Source organism: Hipposideros armiger, unplaced genomic scaffold, assembly GCF_001890085.2.
Source record: "Hipposideros armiger isolate ML-2016 unplaced genomic scaffold, ASM189008v1 scaffold_129, whole genome shotgun sequence".
NCBI lineage: Eukaryota > Metazoa > Chordata > Mammalia > Chiroptera > Hipposideridae > Hipposideros > Hipposideros armiger.
The window spans coordinates 3180162-3195140 of NW_017731479.1; the positions used below are offsets into that span (position 1 = coordinate 3180162).

Consider the following 14979-nt stretch of genomic DNA (forward strand, 5'->3'; position numbering starts at 1 on the left):
CCCCTGGGCACAGGGCAGCAAAGGGAGTCAGATCACTGCTGGGTGAGAGACTCGGCGCTCCATCGTTTGAGTCAGGAGAATCACAGGAAATGGCTCTCCGGGGCTCAGGCCAGCTGAGGCTGGAGGGCGTGCCGAGGGAGCGGTCAGTGCAGCCGTAGTAGGGGGACTGCCGTGTGTGATGTCTGTATTGGGAGAACTGAGACGTGGTCATCAGGCTCCAGCCAGGACTGAGAGGTCACCGAGGGACTCTGTGCTCTTGGCACACAGTTAGTGTATGTCCCATCTCCATGCCACTGTGCAGCTGACTGTGCAGCTGCAAAGCAAGAAAAAGTAAAACACAGCAAAAGGAGCCCGGAAGAGACGCCTCCTGCTATGGCAATGTCCCTCCAGCGCCCTCTGCTGACAAAGATTAACATTACGCTCACTTCAAGGAGAAAGGCTTAAGGAGAACAACTCATTACCAAAGTGCTGGCAATAAAGAGTGAGCTTTGATCTGAAAGACCATCGATTGACAACTGGCATATATGGATGTGCAAAGGTCCTAGAATGGACCTAAAACGACCTTGAAAAAAGTAAAACAAAGCTAGAGGACTCACACTCCTTCACTGTACGTAATCAAGGCCGTGTGTCGATTGATTTTTGACAAAGGTACCAAAACAATGCTGTGCAGAAAAGAAATATCTTTTCAACCAAGAGCACAGGACTACTTAGATACCCATAGGGAAAATTTTCATTTCATTTCAACCCCTATCTTATATATATTTGATTTTACATATATATTCAAATATATTTTAATAATACATTATATAATACATATATAATAAGCACATATATACATATGTATGAATTAGATATGGGTTCAAATGAAATTTTTTTTATTATGGATCTCTAGTTGTGTACACACACACACACACACACACACACACAGAATGCCAAAAAAAGTGTACACATTTTAAGAAAGGTAAATCTGTATTAAAATTGCAATACTCAATATATACTGATAACAAAAGGTGAAACAAGTTGTGTATACATGTTTTTGCCCCCCGTATATATATTATACATATTATATATAATATACATATACACCAAATATATATGATTTTTACATATAAAATTTATATATATTTATATTATATGTATATAAATCATATATATATATAAACTTGAGATGGATCTTAGATCTAAATGTAAATGCAAAATGTATAAAGCTACTAGGAGAAAACAGAAGGAAATATCTTTGCATCCAGAGGAAGGCAAAATTTTCTTAGACAATACACCGGAAGAAACAATTACAAAACGAACAAACAAAAAGAAATTAGACTTCATCAAATATATAACTTTTCATCTGAAGACACTGTTAAGAAAAATGAATAGACAAGACACAGGCTGGCAGAAAATAGTCACAAAATATATACTTACCAAGGATTTGTATCCAGGATAAAAGTCTCCTACAGCTCCCTAATAAAAAGTCAAACCCAATACAAATTGGGCAAAAGACTTGAACGGACACTTCACAAAGGAAGATAGATAAATGGTCAAGCGGCACATAGAAAAGGACTCAACATCATCAGTCATGGGGGGGGGGGTGGATTGCAAATTAAAACCACACTGAGATACCACCAGAATAGTTCGAATACAAAAGACTGACAACATCAAATAGACGCAAGGATGTGGAGCAGACGGAACTCGCATACATTGCCGGTAGGAATGCAAACTGATAGGGTCACTTTGGGAAAAGGTCTGGCAGCTTCTAATGAAGTTAACCATGCCTCTACCCTTTGAGGCAGCAATTGCAATCCTAAGTATTTACATAAGAGAAATGTAAACATATGCCCACAAAAAGACTGGAACATGAAGGTTTACATCACCTTTATTCATCATGGCCCCAAACTGGAAACATTCCAAGTTTCCATCAAGTTGAGAATGGATGTGGACCATCTATACAATAGAATGGGTACAGTGATGAAAGAGAAATGGCTGGTGTGCCCAACGACACGGATGACTCTCACTGACATTATGCTGAGTGAAAGAACTCCGACACAAAAGAGTTCATGCCACATGGTTCCATTTGTATGAAATTCTAGGACAAGCAAAACGAATCTACAGTGAAAACTCAGAACAATTGTTGCCTGGTGAGAGGGGATTGTCTGGTAAAGGGCATTTTTGGAGTGATGGAAACGTTCTCTAACTTGATAGGGCTGAGAGTTACATGGGTGTATCTATTATTTATCAAGATATTTTGTTAGGATTTTGTGCATTCTGAGACACGTAATTTTTATTTGAAAAGTAACCCTTAATATAATTAAGTGGGGAGGGGATAGAGAGTGGGTGGAAGTATAAATGAAAACAGAGTGACAGAATGTTATTAGTTGTTGAAGCTGGGTATGGGAGGGATTTTTTTATACTGTTCTGTTTACTTTGTAGTTTTAAACCTCCCACAAGAAGTTTAAAAAACAGAATGGCCACCAGGTGTCTCCCTACACTAGCCAAATGGGGCTAGAATAAACAATCGTCTGCTCTGGAAGGTTGAAAACAATGCATTTAGAGCAAGCAATATTTTGGTGATTCCAAATATTCTCATTTTTAAAGTTTTGTTTTGTTTTTATAAGGCAGGCAGTTTAGCATAGTGATTAAACACAAGGACTTTGAACTGAGCCTGTGCAAGTTCAAATCCCATCTCTCTCTCTTCCTGGCAGTACAGCCTTGGGAAAGTCTCTTAATCTCTTCAAGACCTGTCTCTGCTCCATGTCTGTAAAATGGAATCAATTGTACCTACTTCACAGGGTTGTTGGTTTAAAGAGAACCATGGAAAACACTTGGAACAGTGCCAGACACAATGTCAGCTCAGTGGGCACTTGCTTCTGTCCTCATTAGTATTAATGATACTATCATTAAAAACAAGAACAAAATAGAGCAAAAAAAAAATCTGTTGGCTAGTAGTCAACGAGCGCCTCTGAAACTAGGAGTGAGCTGGAGTCTGAAATAGCATTTGGAGCTATACCCACCAATATTATTTACTACAGTCAGATCTCTACAGGTGGAGGGTGTAGAGATGAAAACAGCTTCTTTTTTATCTCAATTTTAGAGATGGGAGGGTGTTTTGCTTACAAGGGTGAGCCCTGCAGTCAGCCCAGAGCCTTTTGAGACTTGTAGCCCAGAGAGATTTGACAAAACCTCCTGGATTAAGGAATGCAACAATGAAATCATAAGAAACCTAAATATATAAAATTAAGAAAAGCAGAGCCTTGGGCCGGCCGAGTGGCGCGATGGTTAAGAACTCGCTTGGGATGCCAGAGGGCCCCGGTTCGGATCCCACATATGAGGGCCAGTGACACTGCCCTCTACAGCTAAGATGCTGAACAACAGCTCAACCTGGAGCTGGGCTGCCATGAGTCGCTGGTGACGGCGTAGGCTGCAGTCCCTGTAGCAGTGGGTTGCCATGGGCTACCGTGTGTAGCCAGCAGCCAGCGTGAGCGGCCAGCAGCCGCAGTGAGCGGCCGTCCAGAAGCCGGCGACTGATCTGCCTCGCCTGGGAAGAGCGCAATGATGGTGCCAACTTGGGCCAGTGAAGCAGCGTCCTCCACAACTAGATTGAAGAACAAAACGACAGCAACTTGTCTGTTCCCCTTCCCCCAATTCCCCAGCACTGACCTTAAAAAAAAGGAGAACATTAAAAAAAAAAAAAAAGAAAGAAAAGCAGAGCCTTTCTGATTAAAGGAAAGGTGAAAATCCAACCAGTTGCTTATGGACCCATCGGACAGAGAGTCTGGGGACCCCCAGGACAAAGAAGAGTTTGCAAACCCCCACATGTCCCCTGAATCATCTTCCCTAAGCTTCATGATTTGAGTACTTCCTTTACATTTATAATCATATCTGTGCACTACCAGTACTATTTTTTTACTTCATATATTTCTTTAAATCACCTTTTTCCTGTAAATATATACAGTTAAACCTTTTATTATGAAAAATGTTCATACACAAAAGTATCAAAAGCACAACAAACCGAATGCACCCATTACTCAGCTGCAATAAATACCAACTTATGGTTTCTTGTTTCAGCTCTTCTCCCAATGCTGGATTCTTTCAAGGTAAGTCACAAACACATCATTTTACCTATAAATATTTCAGTATCTTCTAAAAGAGAAGACTCTTTTTAAAATATATGTATACAACATCATTATTATAAAGAACTTCCCATTTTCTTAATAGTAATTATCATACCCAATCAAGCAAATTATCTTATATGATTTTTTTTTTTTACAATTGGTTTGCTCAAATCAGGACTCATACAAGGTCCAGCATCACATTTAGCTGATGTGTCTACCAAATCTCTTGTTCTACAGGTTCCCTATTCATTTTTTTCCCTTGTAATTTATTGAAGAAATTGAACATCTTGTCCTGTAGAATTTCCCACATTCTGGAATTTGTTGATTGCATTCTTATGGGGTCATCTAACATGTTCTTCTACTGAATTTCTTGAAAAATAATAGTTTGATCTAGAGGCCTGATCAGATACAAGATTAACTTGTTTTGGCAAAAAAACTTCATAGGCAGTATACTGCACTTCCAGCAGGAGACACATAAAGTCCGGCTGTCTTTTCAATACATCAGTATTCTCATGCACATTGCCTAAATCCACATTTTCTTAGGAGTTTGCAAAAAAAAAAAAAGTAATATTCCAGTTTTATTGCTCCTTCATATTATTAGCTGGGACCTTTCTATAAAAAGAAACTTTCCATATCAACTATTTGGTTGCCCTGAGGTACAGTTTGTAAAGAAAGGTGGAACAAATGCTTGATTTACCTGTTTTCAGAATGATGAGTTGGTTCCATAGCATCCTCCAAAGATGATGTTTGTAATATCATTATGAACTCATGGGTTTTCGTGTATTTGATATGTTTCATTCCATGGCAATTTTTCTTATTGATGCTCAAATTACCCAATTTTTGGTGAGAGAGGGCCTATTAAATGGGTTCTTGGGTCCTTTGGACATGACCTTAATTGTCTTTTATAGCCTACTTACTTATCAGGATGCCAAGCTTTCTCGTGCTTATCTTATGTATTCTCAATCTAGACCTTGTTATCTGCACAATGAGCTTTGGTTTCTTAACTAACCCAAGTATAACATTGTATACAACAATTGCAGAGTCTATGTTTTGTTTCAAAAGCACATAAAAAGGGGCTGGCTGGGTGGCTCAGTTGGTTAGAGTGCACGCTCTCCTGTATGGGATGGTGGGCTGCGCCCCCCCCCTCCCACAACTAGATTGAAAGCAGCGACTGGACTTGGAGCTGAAATGCACCCTTGACAACTAAGATTGAAGGAAAACAGCTTGACATGGAGCTGATGTGTCCTGGAAAAACACAATGTTCCCCTTCTCCAATTCCCCAATAAAATCTTAAAAAAAAAAAAGCACATAGAACATTTACAAAAATTGACCACAGCCTGGGCCATAAAGCAAATCGCAAATTTCAAAGGATTTAAATCATAAAAAGCCGCATCAAGCTTCTAGGTCAGCATTCCAATGGGACCTTCTGAGATAATAAAAGTGTTCGATGGCTTCACTGTCTAACACATAAAGTGGCTTCTGAGCAGTTGAAATACGGTGAGTGAGACTGAGGAACTGAACTTTTAATTTAATTGAATTAATTTAAATTTAAATAGCCAAAGGTGTCTAGTGATTAGTGTTTAGACAGCACAGATCTAGATATAACTTCTAATTCAAGGGATAACAAAGAATGAAAAACATGAAACAATGCTGCAGTATACAATTAGCTAACTCCAGACTGGGAAACTCTACAGGACAAACTACCCAGTTTCTTCAATATTTGTTGATGAAAACTGCAAGGGAACCTCTCTATATTAAAAGAGATGAAAGAGGAAAATGCAAGTCAAAACCACAAGGAGATACCACTTCATACTCACTAGGATGCAATAAAAATATCAGATAATAGCAAGTGTTGGTGAGGAAGTAGAAAAATTAGAACCTTCACACACTGTTGATGGGAATGCAAAATGGTGCAGCCGCTTTAGAAAACAGTCTGTCAGTTCCTCAAAAAATTAAATATATTCTTACTATATGAGCCAGCAATTCTACTCTTAGGTATAAACTGAAGAGAAATAGAAACATGCATCCACACATTGGGTGGAGGCACATGGGGGTCTAATATTCTTTAGGTTGTACATAGATTATACATGCTCTTCTCTATGTGTGATATTTTATAATGAAATATTTTAAAAACTAGACCTCACTTAAGTATGTCAATACTAAATTCTTTGATAAGTGATTAGCAAACTGAATCCAATAGACTAATAAAATAGTAAAACATGAACAAGTGGGATTTAATCCCAGGAAGTCAAGTTTAGATATTCTATTAACAAAATAGATTATTTTAGGAATTCAGTATTAGAAATCTATTAATAATAACCATATCAGTAGATCAAGAGTGTAAAATTACACATATCTATAGATTCTGAAAAGACATTTGATAAAATTTGACTTTTATTCATGATAATTACATTTATTAAAAACAATAGCTACTTAACATCATAAAACATTTTTCTAAAGCTAGCATCATACTTACTAGTAATCATAGACACATATCTATTAAAGTCAGGTACAAGATTGGATATCTTTTATCATCCTATATACCATTGTTCTGGATGTACTAGTCAATGCAATTAGACAAGGGGAAGAAATCAGAAATAGAAATGTTAGAGCAGCGGTTCTCAACCTTCCTAATGCTGCGACCCCTTAATACAGTTCCTCATGTTGTGGTGACCACCAACCATCAAATTATTTTCGTTGCTACTCTATAACTGTAATTTTGCTACTGTTATGAATCGTAATGTAAATCTTTTTGTTTTCCGATGGTCTTAGGCGACCCCTATGAAAGGGTCATTCAACCCCCAAAGGGGCCATGACCCACAGGTTGAGAACCGCTGCATTAGAGGAAAAAGAAATAAAAAGTATTTGTAGATTGTCCGAGTGCTTACCTGGAAAATCCAAGAAAGTCAACCAAAAATCATGGATGATATATAAATTCAGGCTGAATAAAGTTAATAATCAGAAATCAATAGCTTTAACATAGCCAAATAATTAGTTAGAAAATGTAATAGAAGAAGGAACTCTACTTAAAATATCACAAAAGAGATGAAATATAGAAAAATCTTAACAAAGGTGCCAGGTTTATATAAAATAATTTTAATACATTTCTGAGGACCATAAAAGATTTCAACAAATGGAAAAAAACACCATGTCTTGGATAGGAAGATTCAATATCATAAAGATATCGATTCAACTAAGTTCATCTCTAAAGTAAGTATGTCTCATTTAAAATGTGCCATGATTTTTTGAGTACTAAACAGTGAGTCTAAAGTTCATCTTGGACAAATAAATAAGAATATCCAGGAAATTTCTGAAAGAAACAAGAAGGTTAATGAGAAGGTATCAGCCTTAGCAGATAGTAAAACCTAAAGCCACATTTATTCAACAATGTATACTTACACATGAAGAGACAAGCAATTCAGTGTTACTGAATAGAGAATCTAGAGCTTGTCCCAAACATATAGGTGAATTAAATAATTAAGCATTTCAAATTCATGGTAAGAAAGTGAATTATTCAATAAATGGCATTATACAATAGTGAAAACTCAGAATTGCTCATCTAACAGGGTGAATTTTACTGTATGTAAATTATAGCTTTAAGCTAACCTTCAAAATTAGTGTTGGGCACTGGATAGTTCTATTTTTAAAAGCTGGCCATGTACCTCACACTTTACACCAAAACAAATTCCAGGTGGAGCAAAAATTCAAACATTGAAAAATAAAATTATTAAAGAAGATTAGAAGAAAATATAGGTGAAGCAAGGAATGCTTTTCTAAGTATGTTACAAAATTTAGAAGCCACAAAAGACTGATCAATTCAACTACACAGAAAAAGATTTCTGCCTAAAAGAAAACATTATAAGCAAAGTCAAAGGACAAAGAAATTTTGGAAAAAAATATTTATAGCTCACATCCCAGACTAATGATTAGTTTCCTTCATATGTAAAGAGCTTCCATAAATCAACAAGAAAAAGTCCAACACCCCCCACGTACATACACACCAAAAATAGACAAAGGATATAAACAATGATTCACATAAATTTTTCTTTTAAACATAAGAAAAAGACACTCAATTTCTCTTTCAACTCCAAAGAGAAATGCTATTAAAATACACTGAGATACCATTTTTCATTTTTGACAATCTGACAATCTAAAGTTTGAGAACACACTCTTGGTAAGAGTGTGGCAAAGGAGTACTGGCAGCTATTACAGGTGAGAGGGTGTGTGTATTTTAGACACTCTATGAAAAGTAATTTGACATTATATATTTAAAATTAAGTACATATTCTTTGAAGCAGTAATTTCCTTTCTAGATATTTACCCTATAGCTAGGCTCCCACATAGATAAAATTTAAATATCCATTAATAGGGAACAGACAAATTATGGTCACATGCAATACAATGGACTACTACAGAAGTACAGAATCTCCTGAATAGATTGCTATCATTTTTAAGAAAAAATATATATATGCACATACATATATGCTAACAAAATCATGACATCTCCCTGAAAAGATGCCCAAGAAGCAGGCAACAATGGTTGCTTCTAGAAAAGGAGGCTTGCTTACATCTCACTGTATACCTGTTTGTGGATTTTGAATTTTGTGCCTTGTATTTGTATTATCGATGCAAAAACAAAATTTCCAAATAAGTAAATCTTCCTATTATTCTATAGCTCTGCACCCTACTTGTTCCTTACAGCACTTTCTACAATTTACAGTTATTTTAAATACTTGATTTCTTGATCTTAGGCCGGCCCCTTCTAGAAACTTCTCAAGGGTAAACCTTGTTCCTTGTTGTTATCCTCTGCTTTTCGCTCAGGTGTTGCCACAAAATACGTGCTCAGTAAATTTGTCAAGTAAGTGAATTACAATTTTATTCCAATGTACCTTGCATAGATTAGAAACAATCTAGAAAATTCAAAAAGGAGGCATTACAGCTAAAGTCATAGGCCTGGGAGAAAGCACAGGTTAAAGATATTCAACATTGGTTTATCCAGATATATTTTTTCCTGCCAATAAAATATAATACTAAACTGGGTGATATCCCTTCCTATGGATTGACTTTGTACTGTGCACAGCGCATGCTAACGGGGCAGTTTAAAAATGTAATGACCATGAGAAGTCATCACATAGGTGGTATTTTCCTCACTTTGTAAAAGTAGGAAGTGACAGGGGGTCTGTGGAAAGGGCCGAGGGTTTAGATGGGTCTAAAGGCCGACCCCACAGCTGAGTAACTGTGTGACTTTGACCAATCTCACTGCTCCCTTTAAGCCTCAGCATGGCACAAGTGCCAGAAGTTGCCTCCCCACCAACACCCCTTCCCAGGAAATCTGCCCCCTCCTCACTCCTGCTGAAGAGGTGAGTCTAACTGGTCACACAGGGGCCAGGGCATGGCCCTTCCCTGTCCTCAACTGGGATGGGGAACAGGCCTGAACTGGGTGAAATAGCATCTGGCCTGGGAATCTGGATTAGGGAGTCCATAAGTCTTGATTTATCTTGTCACGGAAAAGTGAATTTTAAGGTCATGAAAACAGTGTTGCTGGGCAAATGAGCCCACACAGATGCTAAGACAGCTATTGGCAGTCCTAGAGATAGAGAAAGACAAAGACGTAGACCGATACTGTCTGATAATGTTTTGATTCCCATTAGACCTGGCCGTACTTTTGGCAATGTGGTGTGCATGCACATAAAGTGGAGTAGGGGAAAGAGGGGCTTTCACAAATTAATATAATACCTGTACAATTTTAAAATGGCAAACAATCCAAAAATAAATAAAATAAGAAGCAAAAGCCTTTCTCATTACTTTAAACTTCAGTCCCTCTCCCGAAAGATTTACTTCTGTTTGGTGTGTATCCATCCTGGAAATGTATGCATATATAGCATTTGACTTTTGTATTTACACAGAACCGCTTAATACACAACATACTGCATCTTGCTTTTTTTCTCACTTCACAATGCATCTTAGGTATCTTTTATATCAGCAAGAACAACCTTATTCTTTTTAATGACAGCGTACTATCTCATTGCTTACTGCTTTCAATTATCCAGCATTCATTGAGCTCCTTTTAAAATGTATCAGGCCCTGTTCTAGGCACTTTGCTTCGAACGCATCTGTGAACAAGCTGGAAAAAATATCCCTGTCGCTGGGGAGCGACTTCCCTACAGATGGACACATAGGTTATTTTTCGTGTCACAGGCCATTTGTAATGGGCATCCTCCCACTTGAAACTCAGCCTGTTTTGCCAGAGAACCAGTAGGGAGCATTTGCCTTGCAGAAATTGTTGAATCAAAAGACAATTTGAAAAGAGAGTCAATGGAATTGTAACAGCTATATACATGTCAGAGCGGTAAGGGATTGGGGGAGGGGTTTATCACTTCGTGAGGGGTGAAATGTCTATTACATTGTTTTGTACACCTGAAACTAATAAAAATTTTTCAAAAAACAAAACAAAACACAATTTGAAGAGCCAGCTTAGCAAACATGTATCTAAAAGAGCGCTCCAACTTCTCCAAAAAACTGGGTATGAAAATGCAGCTTCCTTCCAAATTTCTCCAATACTGGTATTACGGGTCTTTTTAAAACAATGTTTTATTAAATTTATTGGAGTGACATAAGTTAGTAAAACTATACAGGTTTCAAGTGTCCAGTTCTATAATACATCGTCTGTATATCACGTTGTGTGTTCACCACCCAGAGTCAGTTCTCCTTCCATCACCATATATTTGACCCCTTTACTCTTAATTCTCACCAGATGGGAGCATTTTGTGAACTGCAAGCAGAGGGAGCATTTTTTTTGGGATTTTACTGATTTTTTTTAATATGTGTATGTTTATTGAGCTTTTGTATTTCTTTTTCTATGATCTACCCACTGATATCCTTTCTTGGATTCTAACAGAGACCTTATTTTTATCTTTTATTTGAACAACCTCTTTGCAAAGTTAGGCAATTAGCCCTTTGCCATGCGCTGAGAATATTTTTCCCAGTTTCCCCGTTTGTCTCTTGACTTCCTTGTGGAATTTTTCCTGCAGAGGAAGAGCTGATGAATTTTTCCTTTGTGCTGTCTAGGACGCCAGCATTATTTGCCTCTTCCTGGATCCCTTTGAGTTCCTTGTGACTTGTAAACAAAATAAACTTAACTTATCTGGGCTCTTGTTTCTTGAAATTAAAGAACATAATCCTCTAGTTTAGGGGTCAGCAAATTTTTGAGGCGGAAGAGCCAATTTTGTCCCTCACAACAATTTAAAAATTATTCGAGAGCCATAAATATATTTTTATAAATAAGGAAAATTTAAAGTAATATTATAACAAGTAATAGTATTAATGATATCTTTATTAAAATAAGGAAAATTCACACATGTACGTACCCCAAGAGCCGCATGTGGCTCGTGAGCCTCAGTTTGCTGACCCCTGCTCTAGTTCTCCCTTCATAAAGTGAGGTTGTATCATATGTAACAGATTTGTTGTAAGGAGCCAAGGCGATTATAGATACAGCACCAAATAAAAAGTTGCCCCCCCAAAAAAAATAGTAGGTAATAAAATAATGACAGATGTCGTAATAACAATGAGAAATGACCAATTTCCAATAGCCAGTAAGGGGCAGAGCTGGGATTCAACCCTCATCTGTCGCCCCAGACTCGCCCACCTTTACCTACTCAATTTAGCTTCTTCTGCAGCAAATGCAAGTGTTTTTCTGTGTCTGTGTCAGTGCTCAGTGTTGTACTCTATCCCTTTGAATTTCTAAGTAGGTTTATCTGCATCTGAATGAGAACCACGCATGGGTCCTGCATCCTGAGCTTCCAGGTCTGAGGCAAGGAAATCCTTCTGGAATCTTGAATAGGTTGTTCATCTTACTTAAACCACAAAATAAAACCCCCAGCTGCAATGGTCTCCAGCCAGTTCTAGAGCTGTTTCAAGGATCCCTATGTGGTTAGCATTGAGGAGTATGGAAAAAGACCCCCAACTTCTCCAAGCCTTTCCTCATCTTAGTTAAACTGTAGCCTTGGCTAAAAAATCACCACTGGACCCCTTTGCTTTGGGCTAAGGTTGTGGTGGGACACAGATCTAGGAAGTTTTGGCACAAAGAAGAGAATTGAAAGGAAAAGCGTGAGAAGCTGTGGGGAAGGCACGCCTGGGTGGTAACTCATGTGGTCTGGATGGAGAGAGGGCTCACGGAAGCATCTCATGCCCAGCTATCATAGCAGACAGGCCACAAATGCATTACTTATATGTAGATCATCTCATTAGCTCATTTAATCTGCACAAAGCCCCAGTGAGGTAGGAGTTATCTCAGTTTTTCAAAAGGGAAAACTTCAGCTGAATGATCTAAGCCCCAAGGGCGATAAGCAAGGAAGGCAGCGTTCAAAGCAACAGCTTGGCTCCCACAGCCCAGCTCCAAGCCCACCACCTCCAGCAAGGCTCCAGGTGCCTGAAGGGAAAAGCATGAGTTGGAAGAAAATGACTAAGAGAAAATCCCAAGGCCATTCTTCTAAACAGAAGCTTGATCCTATTTCTGATTTACCTAAATGCCACCACCTGCCTGGAAAATATTTTCAGTTTTGCAACAATATTAGAATGAGGAACCACGCCCCATGTTGAGCTATCTTATTGCTCTTGTCAGTTCCTGGCATTCTGGCCAAAGATTGCCTTTCGATGGTCAACATCTGCAACAATTAAATGCATATAAATGAAAATAACAACAGCACCACATTATTACCATAAAAGGACTAGTAAGGGGGAGACCAGGTTAGCTCAGGTGGTTAGAGTGCAGTGCTCATAACACCAAGGTTGCCGGTTAGATCCCCACATGGGCCAAGGAGCTGCACCCTCCACAACTAGACTGAAGACAACTACTTCACTTGGAGCTGATGGGTCCTGGAAAAACACACTGTTCCCCAATAAAAGTTTTTTTTTTTTTAAAAAAGGACGAGTAAGGGAAAGATTAATATACAATACCGGCAAGATTGAAGTGAGATTGAAACCCAAACACTGCAAGTGGTGTTACATATTTTGACTGTCCCTGAAAAAGGCAATGTTGTCATAGGTAAAAATCAATCAATCAACCAATCAATCAATCAATCATTAAAATAATCCTGTGGCTCCACATTTCAGTTCTGATTTTTGCAGTGTGCAGGTCTCATCTTTTCTATTTTTTTACTTTTTTTCCCCCCCCTTTACACTGATGCAGGATTAACAACAGGGCCTGCTTTCATCTTGTTCTAAGTAATACTATCTAAACAGTGATGCATTGGGTTTGCTATAATAGTGATTTTTTGTGAGATATATTAAGACACAAGTATGCTAATCTTTGTACTAGTTAAAATCATCTTGATGCTTCCACTTTGTGAAATTAGTCTGATTGTTTTTGAAAAGCCATAAGTTTTGCTTCTAAATGTTCAGCAAATGATTCAAAAATAAGTCATGAAAATTCAAACATCTATTTTCCAATAGAAAATCCATTTTTAATGGGTACGAAGGGAGTGGAAGGAAAGAGACACACGAAGGGGCTTCTGGGGTGCTAGCATGTTCTGTCTTGACCCAAATGGTAGTTATGTGGGTGTGTGCCTTATAATAATAATTCATTAAATTGTATATTTTATGTACTTTTCAGTATATGTGTTATATCGCACAATAAAAAGTCTTTTTAAAACATCATGTCATAATTCTGTTGTGTTTCCTTTCAAAGAAAAGAATATGGGACAGAAATCCCTGTGAGAACTCCACACTTTCATTTTTCACTTATTCTTTATAAATCATAGCTGGGGAAGCCAAGTTACTACTGAGAAGTTCTATTTCATCTGGAAAATTAGACTTGTGTAGACAGCAGGTAAATAAGATAAACCAAAAGAGAACAACGTGATAGATGGAGGTTGTTCATGTGTTGGAAAGGAGAATATACCAGTTTTCTGTTGTACTTTTTAAAAAGTGTTGATCTTTGTTTCTATTTCTCCTCCAACACAGATTCCTGTGGTTGTGTAATATGTAAAGCTTCAAAACCAACAAGGGGCCAGCCGCGTGGCACGTTCGTTAAGAGCTGACTTGGGATGCCAGCTCTGAGCACCAGAGCCCAGGTTTGGATCCCTCATGAGGGCCAGAGACAGCTGCGTCCTCTACAGCTAAGATGGTGAACAACAGCTTGACCTGAAGCTGGGCTGCCATGAGTCGCTGGGGACGGAGTAGGCTGCAGTGGAGCTACAGTGGGCTGCCATAAGCTATCATGAGTGGCTGGCAGCCAGCGTGAGCTGCCAAGAGCCTCATGAGCAGCCATCCAGTGACCAGAGACCGACCTGCCTCACCCGGGAAGAGCGCGATGATAATACCAACATGGGCCACTGAAGCAACGTCCTCCACAAATAGACGAAGAACAAAAGGACAGCAACTTGTCTGTTCCCCTTCCCCAATTCCGCAACGCTGTTCCCCTCTCCCAACCCCCCAATAAAATCTTAAACAAACAAACAAACAAAAAACCAACAAGGATTTCAGGCAGATCTTACAACTAAGACCTACTTCTGTTGATCTGTTGACATATCTAATTCACAGGTGTGAAATGTTTATCTTTTTATTTTGTTATTGTTAGTACAATCCTTCAATATAATCATTCCCATGGAGAAAACACTGTGGATGTTTTTAGCTACAGTTTACACACCCTCCATGAGGAACAAAGGGACTATTTCCAGGGAACAAACACATCAACCCTCTATTCCATGAAGGCAGATGACCAGACTTTGGAAACCTGTACTTTCCAGGAAAGTTTAGCCTACAAGCATCAGCAAACCACAGCTATTTTTGTCTCCAGGTCCCTCTCCAGGTCCCTCACATTATTAGTAAAGTTCCAGAGAGAGAGAGAGAGAGAGAGAGAGAGAGAGAGAGAGAG

The 14979-nt window shown here is 38.4% G+C and overlaps 1 protein-coding gene across 1 annotated transcript in view; it reads right to left on the bottom strand.

Annotated features, from left to right (window-relative positions):
• The window catches only part of MYO1H (myosin IH), an 81260-nt gene that overhangs the window by 54108 nt on the left and 12173 nt on the right, over positions 1-14979 (bottom strand). The gene's annotated exons all lie outside the window — the stretch shown is intronic.